The sequence below is a fragment of the Tiliqua scincoides genome, chromosome 4 (assembly GCF_035046505.1).
Source record: "Tiliqua scincoides isolate rTilSci1 chromosome 4, rTilSci1.hap2, whole genome shotgun sequence".
Classification (NCBI taxonomy): domain Eukaryota; kingdom Metazoa; phylum Chordata; class Lepidosauria; order Squamata; family Scincidae; genus Tiliqua; species Tiliqua scincoides.
The window spans coordinates 164382719-164398227 of record NC_089824.1 but is presented as its reverse complement, the minus strand read 5'-3'; the positions used below and the strand labels follow the sequence as shown (position 1 = coordinate 164398227).

The 15509-nt window shown below is 44.8% G+C and overlaps 1 protein-coding gene across 2 annotated transcripts in view; it reads right to left on the bottom strand.

Annotated features, from left to right (window-relative positions):
* Positions 1–10257, bottom strand: part of ERI3 (ERI1 exoribonuclease family member 3) — a 261189-nt gene extending 250932 nt beyond the window's left edge. Inside the window, exon 1 of one of the 2 annotated variants that reach the window (XM_066624931.1) lies at positions 10199–10257. The gene's annotated coding sequence lies outside the window, so the exon portion shown is untranslated. Of the gene's footprint in view, positions 1–3737; positions 3809–10198 lie in introns of those variants that run through there. The other variant, XM_066624932.1, reaches the window with a different exon arrangement.
* Positions 10258–15509: the final 5252 nt, after the last annotated feature.

The window sequence follows — 15509 nt, the reverse complement described above, 5'->3', positions numbered from 1 at the left end:
ATTTGGAGGAGTATATTTTTAAAAACTTTTAAATCGCATAAACATTTCTTTAAACATATCAGAAACAGAAAATAAACTAGAGTGACAGTTAAACTATTAGACAAAAAGAGAGTGAAATGTGTGCTAGAGATCAGGAGACTGCAGAGCCATCAAATGAATTCTCTGCATCTATTTTGACTGCAGGAGATGTAGGACATATAGCTGAACTGACTTTTTCAGGGAAGGAATCTGACTCACTGGGTTGTATTGCAGTAACTAGAGATGAAGTTCTATGGCTTACAAACAAATGAAAAACTAGCCTGGATGGCACCTACCCAAGAGTTCATAGAGCAAATCCAGAGATTGCGCTGGGCCGGCATAAGTCCTTTACGCTGGCCCAGGAGTGTTGCAAACATGCATGTGCAAACAGGTGCATGTTTGCACCTACTTCTGAGTCGGCTGGCCAGCTGACAGTGCACCAGCCCACAGAGGCCAGATTCAGCCTCTGCACCAACGGAAAAGGGTCACACTGGCAGGGTTAGACCAGTGATGGGATCTGGGGTGAGGGGAGGGCAGGAAGGAGATCTTCTGGGGCGGGGGAGGACAGGCTGCAGGCAATTCCATGAGCGGGCCATAGCCAAGCGGGAAGGGTATGGAGCCAGCTGCAGCAGGGGGTAAGGATGCAGCAGTTCCAATAGGGCTACTCAAATCTACGCCACCATGCAAGCATCTCAGAGCTGCTCCAGACCACCCAGGACTGGAGTTAGGATCCAGCACTTGTGCAGATACTAACGCCAGTCCTAGACAGCCCAGAGCAGCTCCAGGCTGATCGGATCCTCACTACCTATTTAGGTGGTGCAGATCTGAGTAGTCCCATTGGAACTGCTGCAGCTCTAGATACATGGGTTAGGAATGGGCCGTTAATTAACTAATTGCGGCACAGGAGAGTTGCAAACGTGCCGTAAAGCACATTTGCTCCTCCTCTAGAATTGGCTGGGCCGGTGCAGGGATGCGCGCCGGGCTGTGGAGGCTGACTTCAGCCTCCGCACCGTCTCTGACGGGGAGGGCTGTGTCAGCTGAGCTTGGCCAACACAAGGGTCTGGGGTGAGTGGGGAGGAGGGAGGCAGGAGGCAGGCGTTCCAGGGCAGGGGGAGGGTGGGCAGAGAGTGGTCTCGAGGGCGGGCAGGTGGGGAGCAGGAGGTGGGTTTGGAACCCAGCTCTTATGCCAGATCCCAACCCAGTTCCTCAAGTAGTGCGGAGCAGCTGCAAGCCACTCCACTCTCCTCTGATGTATGCCGCCTCCAGAGGTGGCGCAAATCTGAGGAAACCCATTGGGGCTGCTGTTACCCAGGGGTAAGGGGAAGAGTTTCCCCTTACCTCTAGCTGAGCCACTTTGGGCCCCTATCTTGCACAGAATACAGCATGAGCCTCCTGGCCTGCCTGTTCCAGCACAAGATAGGATTGCGCTGTAAAATGTGGTATCACTGATCTTCTAACAAAATATGTTATTGATCCAAAAAAATGTACTCCATTCCAGAGGTCTGAAAAATGGTAAATGGAAAACTAACTTTTTAAAAAGGATCTAAGAGGGAACCAGGAAGTTGCAGGCCAATTAGCTTAGAATTAACTCTTAAGAAAATTGGTGGAAAACATTATTAAAGATGAAATGATCAAGCATAGAAAAAAAAATCTTGTTTTAAAAGGATGAGCATGGAGTCTACAAAGGGAAGCCCGGTCTCACTAAATTTTTAGCATTAATTTAGAGCATCAACAAATATGTGGACAGATGGATGGCTGTAAAAAAAAAAAAACTTTTTACACAGTCCCTCACCAAAGACTCCTAACAGCCCAATGCTATGTTGGCTCCCACCAGCAGGACAGGCATGCATACTGCCCCAAACAAATTACATCTAATTATAATGTTAATTTTATCAAATTATTCCACATAGTGAAAGTAGACCGAGAAGAGCTCCAAAAGGATCTCTCCAAACTGAGTGAATGTGCAACAAAACGAAGGTTCCATGTCTGTAAATGTAAAGTGACACACACTGAGGCAAAAACCTTCTAACCTCACATAAACACCGACAAGTGGTGACTAATTAAGAAAGATCTTAAATTCATGGTAGATATCTCAGAGAAAACAGTAGTATCAAGGAGCTCTGAAGAAAGCAAATTCCATGCTAGGAATTAAGAAAAGGACTGGAAAAAAGACTTTCCCTTTTGTATTGTAATGCCCTTATACAAATCTATGGTACAGCCACATTTGTAATACTACGTTGTACAGTTCTGGCTGTCCTGAAAAATACACTGCAGATTTGGAAAAGGACAACCAAAACTATCAGAGGGTTGGACTAAACCTTGACTCCAAGGAAAAAGAACTTGGGGCCGTTCTCTTTCAGAAAAAAAGGCCACTGCAGGTGACAGAGGTTCTAAAATGAACGCATGGTGTGGACAGAAGTGTTTCTCCTTCTAAAACAACACTAGAACTCAGCAAGATCCACAAAACTGTTGGCAAAAGACAGGTCAGAGAAAGTACTTCTTCATACAATGCATGATTAATATATGAAATACACAGCCACAGGATGCGCTACTGGCTACTGGCTTGGATGGCTTCAAAAAATTCATAGAAAAGAGGTTTCTCCCTGGCTTTTTCTCATGACAGGTATGTAGAGCTGCCACATTCAGGGGGAGGATACCTCTGAATACCAACAGCAAGGAAGCAACAAAAAGGGAAGACTACTGCCTTCCTACCATTCCTGGGTACATCTGGATGACAACTGTGGGAAACAGAATGCTAGAGTTGATCGACCATGAGCCTGATCCAGCAGGCCTCAAGCAAGGAGATGAGGAAACACTGTAGGTTAATGTACATAGCATACAAAGACTCCCGGACGGTCTCCCATCCAGGCAGTAACCAGATTCCCAAACCGCTTGGTTTCAGTGTAAAGGTCTTTAGACCTGGCCTTGGCCCTGGTCTGTAAATATATAACATAATCTGGCCTATGCATCTAATTACTAGGAAACGTCAGTGGCCAAATATAGTAAGGATGACTAGTGGGTACAACTTTAACTCTGATGGCATTCCTTCTGTCAGGAACTAAGGAAAGTACTGATCTTTTCAGATATTCTTTGCACTACACTCCCACTGAATCCAGGTACAGGTTGAAAGGGAATACAGGGCTGCATGGGCCACTCCTTTCATTTATTACAGGAGATCTCATAATAAAAAGAAACAAATCACTAGCAGCAGATCCTAACAAGACCACCAGCTTCAACAGAAAGAACTTTTTCTCTGCATGTTTTGGAACGCACATAAAATGCCATGGGGTTAAACATAACTCAAGGGATCCCACCAAAGAACTACCAAATATAGTACTCCTACTATACTCTCTCTTTACCAGACTCAGGCTCCTCAAAAATAAACATGTCAGAGAATCACTTTAGACAGGCCTTGCAAAGTATTTGGGCAAAGGGAGCACACTAACAATTAGCCCAAGGTACTGAAAACAGTGAGAATGTTATACATAGACTGCAGAACCAAGTATTTCAAGTAAGCAACCCCCCTGTGCGCAGAGAAGAGGTTACAGTGTTTCTGTTTCTGCATTTCTAATCTTAATAGGTTTGCAGTGTCCAAACCTATATTGTCAGAAGCCCACTACAGAACTCCAGCATGGACAGCTTGCAGTGTTAAAATTTTTAATTAAGAATTTCTCCTCTATAGGACATACACCAGAGAAAAAAGAACAAAGTGCTCGCACCTTAGTTCACAGGTTTTTCATTTAACTTTGGTACAAGTAATAACAAATTTCACACCCATATGAATATGGTGCACACTTGTTCACCTGTAAGATACAATGAGAAAGGATCTAATTATTATTAAGTTCCAGACCACAAGTACAAAGTTCAAAAAAAGGAGTAATGTGGGGCCAACGTATATGTTACTCACAGACCAATCCTATGGGGCTTCACCACCGCTGGGTTCCAGCAGTGGTACCCGCCTTATGGAAGTTGCAAATACTGTTCCAGCAGCATGAAAAGCCATGTGCTTCTGGAACATCACTGGAGAGGCCAAGGTGACCTGCAAGCAGCAGCAGGGCAAGGAAGGCCCACTGACCCAGGAAGGTCAGTGGAAAGGGCGAAATGGGGCAGGGAGATGAGACAGAAGCAGGAAGGGGCGGCACCCAGCATAGGCAACTTGCAACTGATGCTATCCCCTCTGAGAGCAGCCAGCTCCTTTGTTTCCTCAGATGTGCACCAGCTAAAGAGCTGGTGCAGGTGCAAGGAGACTCACTGGCAATCAGTAGGCTTATGAAGGGGTAAGGGAAAAATTTGCCTTTTCCCTCCCAATCTACACCTCGCTCCATAGCATACAGCACTGCCTGTTTTACCACAGTTGCATGCTTTGGTGGGGGAAAGAATAGGATTGAGATCTAAGACAGAATATGAACCACTTCACTGGGGCATCTTCCCACATCACTCTGGTAGGGTCTGTATGGAAGAACCACCAAGGAAGGCAAATGAAATGTCTTCACCACAGAAACATCTCCTGTAACCTTGAGAAAAGCGATCCTTGCAGGGAAGGAAACATGTGGTCCGTCCATCTAAGCATAATCAAAGTGACATCCAGATGGGTAGTCATGTCTGTTGTAAAAAATGCAACTTCCAATTTCCGGAAGCCCACCACCCCCTTCCGGCCTTCCAATGCCTTATAAGGCATTAAAACATCAATTCCAGAGGGGTTTTTTCGCCTTTTCAGCCATTCTGAAGTCTGCAGAGACTGCAGGCGGAAATTCTTATGCAAAATTCAATGAGGTTTCACCACAACAATAATAGTTAAAGCAATTGCCCGCTATGCTGAGTTAATTAGAATAGCTACTTCTTAGAGACAAAACCTGCAGATTCCATGAAAAACAAGAAATGCAGCCCATTGCATATTGACTGTTCAATATGAAGTCAAATGCATGAAATGTGGTTCAACTTACAAGACAATCTTGCACTTATGTTCACAATTGAGACCACTGAGACCAAGAGTACTTACTCCCAGTTAAGTATACTCAAATTGCTGCTTAAATTATTCAACGGAATAGTGACTGTTAACCCTTGCTAACTGGGTAAAAGGCACTTTTAAGTGAGTGCTCCTCTTTTTAGCAGGGGGACAATAACTGACCCACCTTATCCCAGCAGTGTCTTCTCTAGAGGCTGTCTGCTGGTGTTCTTTTGCATCTTTTTAGATTGTGAGCTTTCGGGACAGGGAGTCATTCATTGATTTTTCTCTGTAAACCGCTTTGTGAACTTTTTTGTTGAAAAGCGGTATATAAACATTGATAATAGTGAGAACCTCCCTAGCTACTATGCTAAGAGTAGTAAAGGGATACCCTCAAACTGGTGCCAAATTAAGTAAAAAATAACATGTCTTCTCAAAAGAGAAACATTCTTTAGAGGAAGGTGTAGCTCAGTGGCACAGCAATGTTTTGCATGCAAAAAATCCCATTTTTTGACATTTCCATGCGAGACTAGAAAAGAGACCCGTCAAACTGTGGAGAGTTGGCGGCTGCTGCTAGTCATTCCTAAGCAAGGTGGGCCAATGATCTGATTCAATATAAACTACTTCCTAGGCTCCTTTTGATAGCCGAGTTCTAAGACACAACTTTGTGAAACAGGAGAACATTGAAACAAATTGCCTTGAACAATACCACAGTATCAAAACATCACAGGTATTTTCCAACTCTCTTTAACTCCATTTTGATATGCGTCCTCTTTTTGCCAGTCTACAATTTTTGAGTGCTGTGCTCTTTTTTGTAAATTGGGCCACCAAAATTTATCCACACAGTGGCACCTGCAGAAAACTTAAGTGGCAATCTTCCCCATTAATGGCATTTCACTGAAATCCTATCATGCCTGGATTCCATGAAAGCCACGCAAACAATCCTTTACTAGAACTATGTGTGTCATTTACATTGATGAATATTCAACTTTCTATATTAAAGGAATTATACAGTACGAAACATTCAGCCAAAATTAAACTAAACAGGAACATGTTATTTTAAGAAACAAAATCAAAATTCAGTATCCTTCATCCAAAAGGTCTGCAAGCAGGGGGATAGCTGTGAAATAGGCTCAAAAAAATCAGTAATAAACTGAATTGGGGTGAATAAATTGAAGCTTCAGATAAAGCACTTCTGGTGAGTAGAACTGACCAATCTTGGAAAAGGAGTTCAACCTGTACTGGATGAGATAACATGTCCTTTGAAACTGCAGGGTCTCAGTCCAGATGCTGCTGGATCCCTCTCATGAGCATGGCCAAAAGTGCTTTTACCCAATTTAGGCTGGTGTGCCAACTGTACCAAGATAGATCTGGGCATGGCAAAACATGCTTTTGTTACACCACACAATTGGACTACTTCTAAGAATTGTTGTTGTTTTCTAAGAATATCCAGAAACTTTAGCTTGTTCAGAATGCTGTGACCAGGCTGCTGAGTGAAGTTAACTATATTAGGATCACTCAGCTCCCTTATAGCAATAGCTTCGCTAGCTTACACATCATTCATGGGCCAAATAAAAGTACTGTTTATAACCTATAAAGTCTTAAACAGCTTGGTACCAAGATACCTGAAGGACCATCCTTTCCCATACAAACTTGCCTGAAGATCATCTGGTAAAGTTTACCTCCTCATCTCACCCACATTTAAATTACATTTAGGTAGAATATAGAGATGTCCTTTTCTGCAGACACACCCAGATTGTGGAACTTCCTACCTAAGAAGGCCTCTCTCTTTGACAGCCTTCCATCACTGTGTAAAGAGCTCCCACTTTCAGCGGACATTTGATCTACTGATCTTTTAAGCTTTAATTCTACTGGAAATTTTTTATTCTGTTTTTTACTTGCTGCTTTATCTTTTATTGACATTTTAGTTTTTCTGACTTTTGTAAGCCGCCTTGTGCATTTTTCATGAAGAGATGGACATTTAAATAATAACAGTCACAACCTTTTAATAATTTGTTGACCACATTCATCTTCTTTTTAATAAAACAGATTCCAGAGTCTAGTCTTAATTTCTGATACAATCATGTTATGAAAAAGTGAGCCTTGGTGGTCGCTGAACATTTCACACACCAGAAATGGAGAGTTACCCTAAAGTAATGGTCATTGTAAAGGAACCCCTCTCTAGCACAATGGATTTATTCCAACTTACAATTTAAGAATCCAGAGAGTGGGGGTTGTTTTTAATCAACTTGAGCATTTCTGGGAGCATATCTGAAGCCATAGGTTTTTATCACTCCTCAGTGAACCACCCACTTTACTACTTTTGGCACATGGATTATTTAAAAACTATCTAATGAGCAAAAACTCACATGCCAGATTTACATGAGTCCCTATAGCATTAAATAGCATTGGATCTGGGGTTTTGTTTTTTTTAAGTAACACCATGAAAAAAATTGTTCCTTGGGCAACTGTTTTAGGAACACTACAGACAGAACTATTCCCACCAACTGTCACACTTTAGATAAAGCACAATGTAAAGTTCAACCAGTCAACGAAAGGAGTGGAGGTGGTTTTCCAGAACATGTTCTTAGCTCTATTCAGACACACACACACGTGACATTCATATGAAGAGGGAGCAGGCCTGGTAGTCATGCTCCCCAAAACACTTGCACCCAGTGGCCAAGCCTCATCCCAGCAACCACACATTCAGCATCTGTCTGCAAAGAGCACAACTGAGCACACAGAGTGTTTCCATTCAATTTAGACCTCTGGCAGATCAAAGTCTAGCGCATAGTTTCTGAGGGGAGAAGGAGAGCAGGGGGGAAGGAGAGCAGGGTCTCCCATCATGGGTTCATTGACAGGGGAAAAAGTGTCTGAACAGGCTTCCTGTGGCTATAGTGAAAGAGCACTTGACAAATGAAACTGATGCACCAGTCACACTTAGTTATGAACAAAGGACATGTGGAACTTCTAAAGATAAAGTCTCAAAGACAGAGTGTCGTTCTTTTCAAAGTGGGGCTCCTTAGAAGGCTCTATGAAGCTCCTCCAAGACAAGATTAGTAATAACAGATAAACATTCTTGACACACAGTTTATCTGATGTATTTAGTGTGTTCTGGAGTCTGCTAAAATTTGTGTGATGAGACCCAGCAAGTCTAGTCACCACCCCACGTGAACCGTGTGTGCAACCTAAAACTCTGTTCAAAATCCTCTGCAACACTCAGGGGCTCTTCAGTAAACAACTTCACCTGACAAGAACTCTCTGAAAGTAGAAAAGTTCCACTGAATTAGGGAAATGACACACAAGTCTGGCAATGCTCAGTAGTTTAGCTGAGACACCTAAATAAGGACTCATTAAAGTGATGGAAGACAACATCATAATCACAGATGCTACAAACAAGAAAAAATGTACAGCACTCCTCCTCTTTCTGAATTTTAACTCCAAACACTCCTAGAACAGTCACATTCACTAAGCAAGCTATGGCCCACACAAAAATTATGTGGGGGTGGAAGCAGACCACAGGGTACATGGTTACCTAATGCTATTTCTGGCTCAGGATGCTTGATCTGTGAAATCACATAGGTTCAATTCCATAGGTTAAAGTCATTCAACCTACCCTTCTCAGCAGGGTTCTTTATAATTTTAAATCAATTCCAACAGCCCTGGTTTCATATTCAAATAACATTTCCTGAAAAATCCAGGTATCAATTAATAAAATTTCTTCCAAAACACTGCTGCCCATAAAACAATTACGAGAACAAAACTGACATTTACTCAGGCTAATGGAGGGGGGGGTGGCAGGCAGGAACGCTTGTTAATATTTTTTTCCCCCCATATCCCTATCAAACCAAAACATGACACATGCATTCATAGTTTATTTTTATTATACTTAGGAGCTTTAAATGCTGGAAGTGGCCCGTGTCTCACTAGAACTCTGAGAGAGCCTGCATATATCATGACAGGCTTCAACTAAATACTCAGTTTGGCAAGCTAGATACAATGCTATGTCACACTTCCCAATCAATAAACTTGTTTCAAACCAAATCTGAGGTTCCCTACTTTTATATAAATAGAAACTAGCATCAGGCAAACCCGAACAGGAATCCTAAAAATGCTTGCTTAGAACTGAACCCTGAATCAAATTCCATGGGGCTTATTCCCTGGTAAATGGTTCAGGGAGGTTCAACCCTGGATGCTCAGCACCAGCCTCTTCATCCCTGCAGCATAGTTTTTCTTGCCTCAAAATCCCTCTCCTACTCTCAAACACCCACTTGATATGTGGAAGGTGGGATTAGTCGCTTCAAACCACAAAGTATCTATAGCTTTAGGACATTTGTACTCTGTAACAGAGCCCTCAATTTATTTAAGTTACACATATCACCAACCCCACCTCCACACTACCCATCTCCCTTACTCCTCCAAGCACTCCAGCTTACCAGCCTCAGATTCTGAACCCAAGCCTGCCAAATCCCCAGTTCCTCACACATCTACACTGGGACATAAACCCAACACAGAAGTCATCCCCTTGGAGTCAGATATATACACCACATACCCAACCTCCTGTGTGTGTGTGTGTACACACACTCCCACCTGCTGTCAACTGCCTGCCTGCCTCCCAGAGACCCCTTCGTCTAACACAGAAGTAACCCAAACCCAGTGAAAACCCCACCCCTGCCTTCACTGTCCCACCACAACACCCCCCACACCGGCCACCAGCTCGCACCCCAGCACGACAGCATCCTGCAGCAAAGGCAGCCCACCCCCTCCCCAAAGCCCAGCCCTGCCACTCCTCGCCCGCAGCGGCCTGTGCCCAACCTCCCGGCCCCAAGGACACACGCAGGCGCGCCTCACAGGCCCCCAGTGCGTCTTGCCAGCCAGGCCTTACTGAGCTGTGTCGAGGCGTCCCCTTCCCTGGCCTGGCGGAACCCGCCTTCCCAACGCCCCCCGCCCGCCCTCCAGCGCTGACAGCAGCCCCGGTGCTTGCCCGTTCCCCGGCGGGGTGAGAGCCCCGCAGCCCCCCGCCCCGGCCCAGATCGGTCCCCGGTGCCCTGCACCGCGCCCCCAACCCTGGCCTTAGGCCCCGAGTGGGCTCGGAGAGCCGCATCCAGCAGGGCCCTGCCATACCCGCCCCTCAGGCGAGCCCTCCTCGGCACACCCCCAGCACCCCCGCCCCCCCAGGACGGCCCCGGCCACCCCATCCCTCAGCACCACGAGTCCCCAACAGCAACCACTCACCTTCGCGCCCCCTGACCCTCGAACTCGCCCTGAGCGGCAGTTGCGCCAACCAACCACCACCGCAGATCCCGCCCTAGGGGGCGGGCTCTCAGGATTGAGACATGTGTACCGTCGCTTTGCCGCGCCAGTGCGCCCGCATGGCACCACGGGAAATGTAGTTCTTGCCTGTCCGCCCAGGGACATCTCGGAGTACTTGATGCGCGTCCGGAACGCAGGCGGCTTAGTGCAGAGTAGAGACGCTTTGTGACAAGGACCTCACAGCCGCACACGTTTCTTAACATTCCAGTGTGGTTTTGAATTGGCTCTTAAATCCCAGGCAGTTTTTCTTTCCTGCATGTAGATATATTAACCATAGGAAACCTGAAAGCCCCATTGAACTTAGTGGCACTTTCCTTTGAGTCAGGATGCTCAAGACTGGGGTTCTTAAAACTGGTATCTGGATCAGAACCTGCAACCCTACACATTCACGGGAGAGTGAGCCCCACTGAACTTAGTAAACATATACTGTATAGCACACTGTATGGTTTTTTCAAACTGTGGGTCTGGACCCACTAGGTGGGTCACAAACCAATTCCAGGTGGGTCCCCATTCATTTCAATATTGTATATATCAGACTTGATGCTAGCATGGTACTACATGACTGCATTTCGGGAAATGTTACACATCTGTACTTTTAAAGGCTACTACATCTATACTTTTAACAATGATAGTAAATGGGATTTACTCCTGGGTAAGTGTGGGTAGGATTGCAACCTAACAGTCCAATACTATGCATGTCTACTCAGAAGTAAGTCCCATTAGAATCAATGGGGCTTACTCCCAGGAAAGTGTGGTTAGGATTGGGCTGTCAAATTGTTAAACATTTTCCTGTTTGATGCTGTCACTTACAGTCATAACATCACTTCCGGTGGGTCAGACACCTGACAGACTCTCATTCTAAAAAGTGTTAAAGTCTGAGAACCACTACTATATAAGATTGCACTATAAATCTATGCTGTTGTGCTTTTAGTTTTTAGTTCAATTTGTTTTTGCTGTAGAGCACTAGGATTAAAGTTTTATACTGTATAAATATTTTAGAAACCACTCTAAATCAATGGTACCCAAACATTTTAGCACCAGGACCCACTTTTTAAAACAACACTATTAGAACCCACCTAGGATTACAAGACTTTAAAAAATGGAGATCTAGAAAGAAATAATTTTATTTATTTATTTATAAGTAATAATAACCAGAAAAATTTATCTCTCTATATTTATGCATGCTTGCAAATTGCAGGAGCTTCACAACCTAATCCTGAGGTGCTTAGAGCATGGGGCTGCCGTGGCACCAAAATGGCTGCTGTGGCATCCAAAGCACACTAGGCAGCCACTGCCATCTCCTCAGGAGAAGGGGACTTTCGTCCCCTTCCCTTGAGTACAGGAAGTAGCCCCACTATCAGGCTACTTGATTCTGCAGCAACTCCTGAACTAGTGCAGAATCAAGGAGTCCTGTGTTCAACCACACAACCTGACACAGGGTTCAGAATCCAGTGGAGGCTCCACTGGTCCCACCCTCCTCCCACCCTGCTCCTTCCGCCTGCCACACCTTCCCCCTCAGCTTCTTTTGGGGCAATTAGCAGCTACCTTGCAAACTACAGGAGCTGAGCTTTTTGCAGGGTAATTAGTAGCTACCATATCTGATTTTTCAGTAGCGTCAGGGCTTTTAGTTATCGGATCTTTCCATCATCCTAGTGCTAAACTGTCCCGACCCATAGTTTGATGAACCACTGCTCTAAATAGATTTAAACAATAAGCAAAGATAGAATAGACCACAGATAAGATATTGGATTCCAGTAATCAGGTTTTCCTGCCTTGCATCATCACTCCATCTGGATAAGACAACTACACATTGACATATTAATATACCGTATGTATATTTATGCACATTTATATTTATTGATTTTTTCATCTACCCATTCCCCAAACTCAAGCCACATCATTTGTTGATCCTTATAAAAACTGCTATAAGGAACGTACCCTTTATTCCCATTTTACAGACTGAAGTAATGAGAGATGGTGATTTTCTTGAGATTACGCAGTGAATCCATAACTGATTTAGAGCCCAAATCTGAGCTTCGAGCGTTGGCTTACTGCTGGCACGCACTTTCGCAAACATACCATAAGGCACGTTTGCAAGCCCTAATACCAGGCAAGTGCCGGTGCTAGCCCAGCACTGGTCAGTACTGGGCTAGCATTGGGCAGGTGCCCAGCCTCTGCTGCTCAGTGGTCGCACAGACCACTGAGCAGTGGAGAGGTAAGCGGTGGCATGGGGGGGGAGGCTGGGAGGAGGCGTTCCGGGGAGGGGGGAGGCAGGCAGAGGGTGTGGGGAGGCGGGCCAGGGGAGGGAGCAGGGAGGGAGGGAGGCAGGACCGGTGGAGCTTTGCTCCACTGGATCCAAAGCCTCCGTGCTGGGCTCGCTGCCCAACATGGAGGTTTTTCCTCACTGCCAACCTTTTGGTCGGCAATGAATCAAGTAACCCCATTGTGGGTCTACTGCGCTTACTCGGGGGGATGAAAGTTCCCTTCTCCCAAGGTGCCACCAGCGGCTGCCTTGGGCACACAGGATGTGGTGACAACCATTTTTGGTGCTGCTGCAGCCACATACCCTGGGCAGTTCAGGATTGGGCTCTTAGGATACAAACCTATGCATGCCTACTCAGAAGTAACTCCTATTGTGTTCAGTAGGGCTTACTTCCAGGAATGTGTGAATAGGATTGCAGCTTTAGTGTTTAAATCCAGGTTCGCTAACACTGTTCACTGGATTATGCTTCAAGATCAATATTCTATCCTCTGAATGACACTAGCTTTCAAAATGCTGTTTCTAGAACACTACCCTGTTCTTGTTGTGTATTGTAAGTCTATAGTTTAACTTATACTGTACTTTGGCTTAGTAATTTGGAAACAAAGCAAAGTTTGTGATTGTGGAAGAAGAAAAGAGCTCAAACAAGAAATGCCACATATTCTTGGATCCTCATAAAAAGGGGCTCTTAGGGCACAACTCCTCTTACTTTCTCCAGAGTTGTGTTCCTGTTTTGCCTGGAAGTTTCTGCCCTTTGTTCCTGATTTCCTTGAGCTCAGGGTCACCTCTAGCTGTATTGCTGCCTTTGGTGAAAATTAATGCTACTGCCTGCACTCTTGTTGAATGCAGTCTGGGGGAGGAATCGTGTTCCTTTCCTTCCCTCCTAAATGATTTCCCAGTTGGTGCTCTTTCCACAAGGGAATGGAATGAGGGGAATAGGCTGCAACGGGCAAAATTGTGAAGGGTTATGGACACCTCTCCCTGCTACAGACTTTTGTTAAGTTTTTGGGTGGGAGCAACTATATTCCCCCTTATGAGCCTTTCAAAGGAGCCTGCACCCATTAAATGCTAATTCACTGCACTGCTGTTTGTAGGGCAGCCCTGCTTGCACTACTCCTGCTCTGATTTCCATCTTCCTAATCTAACCATGTACACCTTCCTTGTTACGGGTTCTATCTTGCCCTGCATATTTTTCTGGCATCCATTTTGCATGGAGCCATTGTTGCAAGGTAATCCCAGATGCCATTTCTCGGTTATCTACACTTTCGAGATTATTACCATTCCTTTATTTTATGTTCAATATGGTTTGATTCAGTATGGCTTGATCCTTTGATTACTATATTTGACCCATTCCTGTACATGCCAAGTGCAATAGTATCCTTCCAGGCATAGTGGACATATAGTCTGGGACATGCCAGAACAGTTAAAGAGGAGCAAACAGGTGTTAGTTAAGCAGGGACAAGCAGCCACAGATAATATTGCATGCTTATCCAATATATAGTTCAGGGCTGACTGACAGCCCAGTCCTAAACTGCCTGGTGCACGGGGCTGCCACAGCACCAAAAATGGCTGTCACAGTATCCTGTGAGCACCAGCACTACCACCAGCTCTACCAGCTCTTTGGAGAAAGGGGAATTTCACCCTGAGAACTTTCATCCCCTTCCTCTGGGTAAGGGAAGTAGCCCCTCAATGGGGCTAATCGATTCTGTAGCAGCACTTTAGCTGGTGCAGCATCAAAGAGTCCCGTGTTGGGGGGGCTTGACACAGGGCTCAGGATCTGGCAGAGCTCAGGCAGTCTGCCACAGGAGGTCTCCACATATAAACACCAAACTGGAACCTCTACCTCACCACCCCAATGGGGGAAAGAAAATGCACCCTACACAAGTAAGCAAAGGCAGGAGGGAATCCCATGTTGCAAAGTATTGATGCTGAATCTCCCTCTCATGTTTCTAGACCACTATTCTGACCCTTCAGGATTACCAAAAGTGTCTCTGCTGTCAACTGTGTGCAACAGCTAAAAGGAGGGAGTGTCTGCTCCCTTTCAGAGAACGCCAGGGACCCCAACCATTGCTACCACTGAGCAAATACTCATCAGAACCTCTTTTGGTTCTGGGTCCCGTTAGGGAGAAGGGCAGGATAAAAATAAAGTTTTATTATTAGTATTATTTTGTTTTTGCTGCCATGGTAGGGGGCATAGCATGAAGGGGTAGCAAATTCTGACTAAACCAGCCTACAGGGCCTGTTAGATGCTGTTGGAGACTGTGTTAACCCATGACTGTGTGCTTTGTGTTGGAGGTGTGTGCTCAGGAGTTATTTATACCCCTCTTCACTTTTCTGGCTTGGTCTGTGTGTCTGGTGAAAGCACATTCATAATTGTCCCAAGTCCATCAATTAATGTCCCATGTGTTTTCTGCTTTTCCCTGGTCATTTTTTAACCCCCCCCCCCCATTGCCTCTGATCAACTTATATCTCCATGTGTTTCTGGCTTTGTCTGTATATTTTCACTGTGCAAGAGGTGTGTGGCAAACAGTTCATAGTTCTCATGTGGTTCTACATGCCTGCATTATAGTTCTCATGTGTATTATAAATAAGCTCAGTAAAATTCATTCATTCATATAAGTTCCATCTGTAATGTATTCAATTATGTAAATTTATGTAACTTTACTCAAATTTGAAATGTAAATTAATTCTTTTTTCCCCAGCCCCCAACACAGTATCAGAGAGATGATGTGGCCCTCCTGTTAAAATGTTTGCCCACCCCTGCTATGGTGAGACAAGTTCTTATCCCAGTTCCTCCCCCTTGGCCACCATTTACAGTTAAAAAAAAAAAAAAGCTACAGATGACTTTCAGGATTGTTAAAGTTGATGTTTTTTCCATTCCTTTAAAGCATTTTTTCTGATGGAGTAAAAATTATATCTTGAGCATATGGATCTGGGAAGTGGTATATATGTGGCACTGCACTAACTTAGGGC